The sequence below is a fragment of the Nyctereutes procyonoides genome, unplaced genomic scaffold, assembly GCF_905146905.1.
Source record: "Nyctereutes procyonoides isolate TBG_1078 unplaced genomic scaffold, NYPRO_anot_genome, whole genome shotgun sequence".
Lineage (NCBI taxonomy): Eukaryota > Metazoa > Chordata > Mammalia > Carnivora > Canidae > Nyctereutes > Nyctereutes procyonoides.
Genome location: NW_026575135.1, coordinates 64,176,520 through 64,187,864, shown reverse-complemented (window position 1 = coordinate 64,187,864; position 11,345 = coordinate 64,176,520). Strand labels below are relative to the sequence as shown.

The 11,345-nt window shown below is 37.6% G+C and overlaps 1 pseudogene; it reads left to right on the top strand.

The window, feature by feature from the left end:
* Positions 1-927: 927 nt before the first annotated feature.
* LOC129494630 (rho guanine nucleotide exchange factor 39-like) lies at positions 928-9,077 on the top strand (annotated as a pseudogene).
* Positions 9,078-11,345: the final 2,268 nt, after the last annotated feature.

The window sequence follows — 11,345 nt, the reverse complement described above, 5'->3', positions numbered from 1 at the left end:
CCAGAGTAGATGGGAGGTTTTTTGTCAGTCTCCTTTGTCATGAAATTAGGAAGAAACTTCTTTATTAAAAAAAAAAAAAAAAAAAAAAGAGGAGCAATTACTTTAGAGAATGAGGGAGCAGTTCATATTATCAACTGAGAAATATAGGTTATAATTTATGGTAATTTGACTGCTACCACTGGATGTTTTAATCTCTGGTCATTAATTTTCTATTATTGAAAATTATTTTGCCACACCTACAATATCAGCTCTGGCTTTTGCCTATAAAGGACGTCCTCAATAAACTTAGTAGTGAAATCTGATTACTTCCATGAATCAAGTTTTGGTCAAAGATGGTGTTTGTTTTAGGAAGCTGTATTTGACCACATGAGGAACTGCTTGAAAAATAAATGGATTGATTGTGCTGCAGTGTAGACATATAATCCAGACCTCTGGACAAATCAGCAAGCACTTATTCCCATTGGATTAGAAAACTTCTGGGGTCTTGTATGGTAGCTCTGTGGGCAGGAAACAGATAGGATACAGGCACAGCCATGATCATAGATTTAAAAAATATATATATATTATATTCTATATAATTATGTATTATATATTTAAAAATATATACACATATATGACATAGAAATATAAGTTCATATATATAAATATAAACATAGAAATCAGAATGAAGCAGAACTTTTATTATCTGTGTTTATTTTGCTAGCTACTCATACCCTTATAGAGAGATTAATAGTGTCTGTAACACTTTGCTTTTGCCCTTGTCCTGCCACGTGCTGCTTCACGTCTCCATGTCTCCCAGTGGGTATTAACTTCCTTTAAAGAAGGAACTGAAAGCCTAAGCCAAAAGGAGTAACCAGAATGGCAGAATGCCAAGTGCTGAATGTTGCATTAAGCTGGTGCAAGTGAAGAAATTTTAACAAGTGAAAGATGGCAACAAGACTACCGGTACTCCTCTGCCAGGAAAGCCAGAGGGTAGGTGAAGCGTATGGGAAGGAGGTTTAAGAGTATTCAATAGAAATTAAATTGGGAGACACAGTAGACAATTCTAAGTGGTCTCCTGAGGATATGAGGAAATTAAAGCAATTAAACAATCTGATAATGCAGAGTACAGACCAAACAGGATCTATCTTTCTCTCTCTTTCTTTTTTTTATAACTTCACATTAGATGGTGGTTTATGTCCTCCAAGATTAGTCATTATACTCTACTTTATACTCCTTTACTGTCTGGGCAGTTTTTCGGTGGCTGTGCACTGGTTGATGTCCTGCCTCTGTACACTGTCCATCACTCCCTTATAACTCGCTTCTTCATCTAGTCTGTACGCAAATTCCAGATTAATTTTAGGTTTCCAAACATGATACATTCTATACATTCTCTTATTTATCTATTCAATAGCCAGTGACATCCCCCTTTTATTTTTACCAATAGAATGATGATTGAATAGCAGTAGCAAAATGCCCAATGCAGAGTCTAACTCATGATAGACCTAGTCTAATATTGGCAGACTGTCCTCCTTTGCCTGAGATCGCTCTCAGGTGGGCACGTGGTCACATTTTGGTGAAAGAGGTGTAATCAAACATATTCTGTGAACTTTGGGGGATATATTTTCCTCCTTGAGAAGGAGAACTGCATAAAGAGGAGTTTATTGTTGTGCTGTGTGGGAATATGAAGCCCAAAGGCAAATGTTACCATGTCAAGGATCAAAGTAGAGAATGTTAACAGCTTAAGGTTTGGAAATGCCTACATCTGGACTCTTAGTAAACAATAAATACTTTTTGGCCTAAGCAGCTATTAAATGGGTATTCTGTAGTGGTTGCAAATGCATTTTAAATAATACATCTCATTTTCTCCAAATGGCCAGGGATTCCAATTGATAATTGAGGTGTCAGTTCTCTACCATGGCACTTAGGGCTTTTTAGCAGCATTTCACATGAGTTGTCTTGTTTCCCTCTCCCCCGCCTCCTCTTCTCCCTTGCTACCTTCCTCCCTCTCCATATATAAGTTCCCTAGTCAGATTTGTGTCTTGATTATGAGCATTCATTCAATCTTATTGCCACTATCCCTCTGCTTTGTAATTCCTTCAATCTCTAAGTAGTCTTCTTTGTTCCAGGTGCCTTTACGTCAACTTGAAAGGTCTCATCTGAAAGTGTACAACTCCCCTGATGTCTTTAACTGCTCACATGCACACAGTAACTCACATATAATATATACATACACATTCCATATTTTATATATATATATGTATGTTTTGTATATATTTTGGGGTTTTGGGGGGTTCTGCTTATTAGCACATGTGTTTTCCCTCCTCAAAAGACTAATCCGATGTTTCTTTGAAACCATTCCCTTCCTTATCTCATGTACTTGTGGCATATGGTTAATCCCAGCAACACACTCCATATTCTTCCATCCCTGGCCCAGCCATAATGATTCCTTTATAGATACCAGTGTAACCTAATCAAAACTCATCAGACTCAGGCCCAGAGTATGAGTTAGAACTTTTGGGGAAAAGGTTATCTTTTTTTTTTTCTGTTGGAATTTAATCAAGGAAGATACAAAGCCTGGATTTGAGAGGAGCCCCAAGTGAACATTCATCTATAAGCAAGGCCTAGAAAGGAAGAGAACTATAACAGAGACTAGATTCTTAGAACAATGCTTGAGACTGAAGTTGGTGGCATCATGAAATCTTTTAAAGTCTGCCCGCCCGCCCTCCATCCCTCCCTCCCTTCCTATTTCCAAGTTAGGTACACGTGAACCATTGAATTAAAAGGGATTCAGCCTCCCTCTAACAATGCATTCATTTGTTAGTCATTGTTCATATACTGAATTAAACACTTTAAAGCAGATACCTTGATAGAGCCCTTCTTTTGCGAGTACATCACCTTCCTAGGGATAGGGACAGTAAAACCTGATCCTTCACTCAGCACATTTCTCTGCCATTTACTTATTAGACACAACTACTGAACTGATGTCAACTCTGAAATTCTGTATATTGTGGGATGACAGCCAATTTGAGATTTTCTAAGAATTTCCTTACAATCACAGCATCATATTTGAAAATTGCATTTTTTTTTCTTGTCACATGTCTGTGTCTCATAACTGTTGAGGGAATTTTGTGTATAACTTCTTCCCTTTCTTAGCATAATTCATTCTAAATTGTATACTTTTTTAATATTTTGATATTATGACATTATTTACTTATGATAGTCACAGAGAGAGAGAGAGAGAGAGAGAGAGAGAGAGAGAGAGAGGCAGAGACACAGGCAGAGGGAGAAGCAGGCTCCATACACCGGGAGCCTGATGTGGGATTCGATCCTGGGTCTCCAGGATCGCGCCCCGGGCCAAAGACAGGCGCCAAACCACTGGGCCACCCAGGGATCCCTAAATTGTATACTTCTGACCTAAAAGCTAATAGTTACCTTCTTTTATGGTCTGCAATTTTAAACTGCTCCAAGGCTCAGTTTTTAGTTTTTTTTTTTTTTTTAACTTAATCTCTTTCGCTCTGTACCACACCTCCTTCCCTTTACAGTCATTGCTTGGTGATCACATTCAGTCATCACAGCTTTGAATAGCATATATTTGTCTCATAGTTGTATACACTCATATTAAACTTGTCCAAAAAATGTCCTCAATCTAACCCCCATAAACCAAGGTTTCTCACATTCTTCCTCAGCTCATTTGATGGTAAATCTCCACTTCCAGTTGTGTAGACCATAATTTACAGTTAGCCGAGTACCAAGATATCCTTGATTCCTTTTGCCTCTGGTACTCTACTGAAAATCCATTTTCTTACCATGTAGGCTCTACCTTTAAAATCTATTATGAAGCTAATCGCTCCTTAGTACTTGTGTGATCATTATCCAAATCCCTTTTACCTCTCACCTGGATTATTATAATAGTCTCTTCACTGATCACCATGGTCAACATCATGTTCTCTTCTCAACCTAATAGTAATTTTCAGAAAGTTGAAACAGATCAAATTATCTCAAAACTCACCATGACTGTGCCCACTAAATGTTCAGGGCATTTTTGTATAACTGTCTAAGGTCTCACTTTATTTTATCCTACTTTGATAAAAATTTACCCCCAAAGTAGTTGATAGTAAGATAAGAAAACCTGAAGTTCTTCCAGTGCTCTAAAAAGTGGGCTTCCCCCTGTATACCTGATTTCATTTCTAACCTTTTGGCCTCTTGCCGACAACATTCCAATTACTCTGGTCTACTTGTTGTTTATAGAACACATCAGACAAATCCCTGGCTAAGAACATTTTTACATGTGTTCTTTCCTCTGCCTGGAATTTTTTTTTTTCTCAGATACTCGTATGGCTTCTTCCTTCACCATCTTGAGATATTTGTCTGCATGTCACTGTCCAAGAGAGGGCTATTCTGATACTTAGGATGGTGACCCCCTTCCTCTTGATTCTGAGCAGTCTCTCACCTCCTTGCTGCTTTTTTTATTTTTAAAGATTAATTTATTTGTGGAAAGGGAAGAAGGACAGAAGGAGAGAGAGAGTCTTAAGCAGACTGCATGCTAAGCACAGGGCTTAATGCAGGGCTCTATCTCACGACCCTGAGATGAGGACCTGAGCTGAAACCAAGTATCTACCACTTAAGCTGCTGAGCCACCCAGGAGCCCCTGCTTATCTTCATAGAATTTATTGTTAGACATTTTCCCTCTCCTTCTCTCTCACCTGGTACCCTTCCTCCACACCCTCTCCCTTCTTTTTCTTTGTTTCTAGCCCCTGGAACAGTGCATGACACAAAATGGGCATTTAATACATATTTGTTTAAAGAAGGAATGCCTAAAATCTAAGTTTTGTGACTTGATTTTTAAATGACTTCTAATACTCATTTTTTACATGTGTGCTCATTGAACAATGTTTTTAAATGTTTAAGACTATTCTTTTTGGCATACCTCATGGCCTTCATTGTCAAATATACTTGATTTTTTAATTCCAGTTTGAACAAAAATGAGTTTAATTTTCAATATGAAATTATGAAACCAAATCTGGAGAAACTTTTTTTTTTTGAGATCTATTCCATCATTGAGCTTTATTTCAAGTTAATCATATATTCAATCCTCGTTTCCGTATTGGCTTTGTAGGGCATATCTCTGTCTCTCTATGTGAATATACGTAATATTTAATGGTTCCTCTTGGTTGTTAATATGCATCACCATTTATTACATTACTAAATGTGAAGTATAAAACCATTGCAATAGTCTACTGTCTTTATTTCTTACTGAATTTGTGCTATCGTTGTCATATATGTCCACCCATAAGCCTCATGATAAACTGTTAAAATTCATTTATTCATTTACATGTATTTTAAAGAAATAGAATAAAATATAGTCTTTTGTATTGATCCATGTATTTATAGTACTTACGTTCTTTGTTTCTTCCTATATTTCGAAGTTGCTGTGTTGGTCTATTTCCTTCAGTTTAAAGAACAGTTTAAAGAATTTGTTTCATGTTTTTTTTTTTAATCTTAAAATGTTTTTATATCAAATACACATTTGAAGAGTATTTTCATTTAATATAAAATTCTGAGTTGACAATTTTTTTTAACTCTTAAAATAATGTTTTTTCTGGTCTGCACTGGTTAGAAGTCAATTGTCCTTTATTTCATTGTTCTCATAGGTTTTGTTTTTCTTCCTCCTTTTAATATTTCATCTTTTTTATGTTTTTCAGCTGTTAGGATGTGATGTATCTAAATGTGTTTTATTTCTGTACATTCTTTTTGGGTTTTGCTGACCTTCCTAGATCTTGGTTTTATGTTGTTGTACCAAATTTTGGTGGTTTTTTTTTTTTTTTTTTCATGTACTCTTTCTGTCCCCTTGACATTATCTATCTGGGACACCATTTGTATATATGTTTTAGCACTTAATTTGAACTCACAGATCTTTAAATCTATTTTTTTCTTTTTATTCTGTTGTTTCTAAGTTGTATTAACCCATTCACTGACACATTCCCTCCCCCCTTTTTTCAAGTAGTTATTTTGCAGGTCCATCAGTTCATTGATTATGAACATTTAAGTCTCTGAATATATGTAAGTGCAAAAGCACCTTGTCTACTCATTCCAACATTTAGGCTTTTGTGGTCAGCTTCTGTTATCTTTCTCTGGGAAGTGTTGAGTTTTATTCTCAAAGGCATCACCTTACTAGTAACCATCCTTATCCTGAGGCTTTTTAAACAGCTCTGTTAAAGTGAGTCATCATTTGCTATTATTCTAGGACTAGTAAGTGACTTCCTGGGAGTCAGCCCAGTACTACCTCTTCAGGAGAGACGTTCCATTCTTGTTGGACTGCTGTGTGTTCTAGCACCTGACAGATGCTGAAATCTCCAGCTAGCCCTCAGCTCCAGTAGCTGTTCTCTTCCAGACCTTGCAGAGTCTCACTCACAATACACACAGCTTACTATTTCACCAATAAATTAAGGGGAACTTCATGTAGATTATGGACCTTCTTTTCTCTTCAGCTCCCTTTTGTCTGGTATCCTAACCTGACATACCTATTTCTAATTGTATAATCTCTAATAAAGATTTGTTTCTGCTTACCAAATTTAACTATGCCCACATCTTTGCCCTCTTCCCTAAAATCTCTTTCCTTTTTGCATCATGTCTTCCCTATTTCACCTCAGGTATATGACTATTTACCTCCAAATTTGATCTCCAAATTTTATAGTAGTATGTACACCCTATACTTTTTTATGTATTAATTTTTAATTAGTAATACAGTTGATTTTTAGGACAAGAGGATGTTACTTAAAAATGTCTGCTCTTCTCCTTTCTCTGTACTTATTCTACATCATCTAGTAATCTCTTCTTGGTTTTTAATGACTTTTAATAGTGACTTTTCACCTAAAAAATATATTTATGACCAAAATCCTATTAGGAAGTTATGCTGGTAAATTGTAGCATGCATGCAGTGAGCTGTTTTTTATGTTTTCCAGTTTGGAAAATTCTGATTTTTGGCCATGATGGTGCTTAAGAACCATTGCTGTCAGGAAATATTTTACAAATTCTATATAAATTCCTCCTGGGACAGTTTAAAGCCACACACATATAATCCACCATATCACTATTATGAACATTATTCAGTTTCCTTAAGTGCTGAACAAAATGGTCTTAAATGAACTCTGTCTTCATCCTTTTTAAGAGATATGAGAAAGCATTAAAAGAACCCTGAAGAGAAACACAGTGACTAATTCAATCAATCAATCACATCCAGAAATCCTTGCAACCAGGAATTCAAAGCACATTTTCATTACTAAGCTTTATTCCTTTAAAAATGGCAAATGATGAAAACTCAGCCTCTAGAGAATGAAAGTTTCACTTTGAATCCTGGCTCTGTCACTTACCTACTGTCAGTACTGGGCAACTTCCTTAACATCTCTGTACCCCAATTTATGCATGTTGAAGATGAACATTAACAATGTACCTATCTCCTTGCATTATTCTGAGGGTGAAATAGGATAATAAATGTAAAAGAGGTTTAGATAAACCCTGTAACTTTATAAACATGTAATAAATTAAAATTATTAATGAGCATGGGTTATGTGCAAATTTAATAATTGTTTACTGACATATCCTAAGTATATTAACTATTTTTATATCTTTACATACTTTTAGGCACATTTCTAGTTCTCCAGAATAGTGTCTTATATACAAAACACTAAGCCAAGCATTTTATAGGTTATATAATCCTTATAATGCTATATTTCAGTATTTTTCACATAAAAATAATCAGAATTCAAGGAATTTAAATATATATTCAGCTGCCTCTTCTGGTAATGATACAATAGTTATTTTTTACCAGTAGTTCTCAACTGGGGCAATATTACCCTGAGGGGATATTTGGCATTGTCTGGAGACATTTTTGGTTATGAGGACTGGGGAAGTGATACTGGCATCCAGTGGATGGAGGTCCTCCACTATAAATTATCTGCCCCAAAATGTCTATAGTGCTGAGATTGAGAAACTGTTTTAGACTATATCTTCTACTGAGAAAAGTCTGCCCATGCATTAAAAAAAAAAAAAAAAAGGCGAGAAAGCTATGTAGGCAGCATGAATTCTCTGTGAGAGCATTGACCTCCTCAGCCCACCATGGAGAGGCCAGGCACCAGCGCATGGTGCCAGGTGCAAGAGTAGTGTGCCACCTGTTAGGAGGGGAAATGCACCTGCCCTTCCTGGGAGCTGCTGGAGACAGAGCAGTGCTACCAGGAATAGCTGGGGCTGGTGGCCTCATACTTCATTTGAGTTTTGAAAGCCAAGAGCATCCTGTGACCAGAACACCAGATCCTGTTTGGGCCCTGGGAGCTCATTTAGAGCACCAGCCAAGAGCTGCTTCCCTCCCTCCAAGGAGGGCACCTAGGGACAGGGGCTGGAAGTTTTCTGACCCCACCTGGAGTTCTCTATCCAATTTGCTGCCAACCGAGAGTGGTCCCAGACCACTCAGTAGGTGCAACTAAAGAAAAACCGTTTCCTGAGCTTTATGTGACTGCAAGAAGCTTGGCATGAGTTTAGGAGGCTTCGTCTTAAGATCTGCTTCCCCTGCCTCTGCAGAGGCTCCAGATACTTCTGGCTGAAACTTTGGCTGAAAACACAAGTCCCAACAGCCCTAACCACCAGCAGCTCACTTGGGCTGCCTGTCTGATAAATGAGGCTGCCCAGAGAATCCACAGCTTTGATTAGAAACAGAAGAATGGCTGGCACTTCTGCTGTGGCCATTAGCCTGCAGGCAAAGGGGTTTACCCCAGGTTGGTGGTTTCTATGCCCAGGGCTGGCTGATCGTAATACCTCCCCATGGAGAGCCTCTCTGGAATGCCCTTTCTTGTCTTGGATGTGCTCCTCATACCCAATTCTCAAAGCTCATTGAATCTGTTGTAGAATGGCACCGCCTGCTATGCCGCATGGCCTAGGGTCAGTGCCACAGGGTCTTTGGTCACTCAGGAGACCCTTGTGGTGGACTTTTCAGCCTTGCCTTTCCCCATGAGAAGCTACTGCTCCTATCTACAGACTGGAAGGAGCTGCTGCTCTGGCACCACAATCTACCTTCAGCCATCAGAACTAGCTGGAAGAACTAGAAGAATAGTAAATATTCCAGAACCCAGGATACTCAAGAGATTGGTCAGTCAGGAGTATAAAGAAATATTTAGTACTAAACAAAACACAGAACCCTTCATGGTTGAGAAGGGTGGTTTTGTGTTTTCTTGCGACCAAGCCATGCCAGCTTCTTTGACCAGTCCTAAAGTATCAGGAAAGCAAGTCTGACCCAACTGAACCAGCCCCTCTAGCACAGATGAGGGAATTTGGGACTGATAAGCTTGGTGCTGTGTCTATGGCTGGTGGATTATCAAGACTGCAGCTTTGTAAACATGGATGTTTTTATGTTATGTACAGTTTATATATTTTCCCACTGGATTTTAGTAAAGTCTATTCTTTTCCTTAAAAAAATTTTTTTTTCTGGATTGAAATCTTAAAAAGGGAAGTAGAGTAGATAGTTTGGTATCAAAGGTAATTCTTCACTTTAAAGCTAGGATTGGCAAACTATAGGCCATATCTAGTCCAAATCTAGCCTGCTGGATTTTTGTATGGCTCACAAATACCCTTGAGCCATGGAGACCAGGCTGGGACATCTTCCTTCATTCATTCCTCTCCCTCTATTCCCAGCCATGCCAGTAGTGGTGGGTTGCTACTGTTGATGGCCCATGTTGGTCTTTACCTAAAAGTTGAGAGCTGTGCTCTTGGTATCTGCCAGGAACCTAGAATCTGAGTCATAATTGATAGCTCAGTGAACTGGCTCCACTCTGGTGAACTACCCACGTGGAGATGGCTTGGCTCCCCAACGGGAGAGAATAATGTTCTCAGATTCAGTGAGGCAGGGACTAAAATGGACAGTTGGGTCCCTTCAATATATTATCTCTGCCTGCCCAGTCCACTAAGCATCTCTCCTTGGGCTGCTCATTGTTCATCTGGAGGAGATCTCTTCCGTGGCAGTTGGGCCTTAAAGTGTGCTGACTACCCAGGGTCACCCTCTGTAGGAAAATGGATCGGGACAGATATAAGATTTCTCTCTTGCTATATATTTACCTGTACAATATACTCAGTTTCTTCTCTTGGTCTGCAAAGTCTAAAATGTTTTACTTCCTAGTCATTTATAGGCAAAGGTTACTGTCTGCTTAAAGGCAATAAATGGCTGCTTTCATGTACTTATCAGTAGATGACAGGCTGAGAAACTGAACAGAACTTTCAGGAGTTTTAAGGAGGTTAGGAGACAAAAATTTCCATTTAGAGAGATCTAAGGAGAAGTTGTCCTGGTAAATGCCACAGTTTTCTAAGGGAGATTCTCTAAGGGTCAGCCCTAGGATTAAGTCTAATCAGAAACTATGCTGCTGGTTCCCAAACTAAAGCTTTGCTGCAAATACAGGTCTTGAGTGGTGTAATGGTACCTGTTTCTGGCCCACATGGCAAAAAAATTTTCTGTCCTCTCAAAAAATATTTCTCTAATTTTTACATACACTATCTAGCACCGTATCAAAAATAATCAGGTGTTCAGAAACATAGATCATCAAAAACCCAACAGAAAAGAGTGACTATAGAAACAGTTACAGGAAATCCAGATCATCAAATAATTAGGTGTAATGTTCAAATAATTACAATTAAAAATCTAAGGAATTAAAGATAGAGTGGGTGACTTCAGAAGACAACTAAATATAATGAAAATATTAGAATGAAAAATATAAATAAAAACTAAATTTATAATAATTCAAAGGAATGGCTAATGTAAAATTTCCTATGTCTGTGATTTCTAGGTCTGTTGGTATAAATGGATTTTTTTTCTGGCTAAAGAAATCATTTTGCTTTGTTTTTCCAATAATTCTTATTTTATATGAAACATCAGTCTTCATCTAGATTTTGTTTTTTTCTTTTATTAATGGATTTTTGGGTGTTATTTCTGCTAGCAGTTGATTTGCTTTCATATCAGTTCCTTTTAAAAGTTGTCTTAAAACTTGTATATGAAGGATCTGAAATAACCTTTAATTGGGGCTATATTAGATTTACATATGAAGTATAGTTCTCAAGAGCTCTCTTCTAAGTGCCTGAGTATTCAATGAGGTCTTTCCTAATCTTTTCATTATTGCTCTAGCAGTTATTCAGAGCCCTTTCTATGCTCTAGTAGTTACTATTTCTCTAGTATTTTTTGCTTGGTCACTTAGAGACTTGTCCTACAGAAATACAGCATAATACTCAGCCCAAATCTCAAGCAGGCTCTCTCAACAGATTTATTTATCTTTGTTCTCAGAGACATGATCATCTATGTAAAATATTTGAAAGAATTGACAAAACTATAG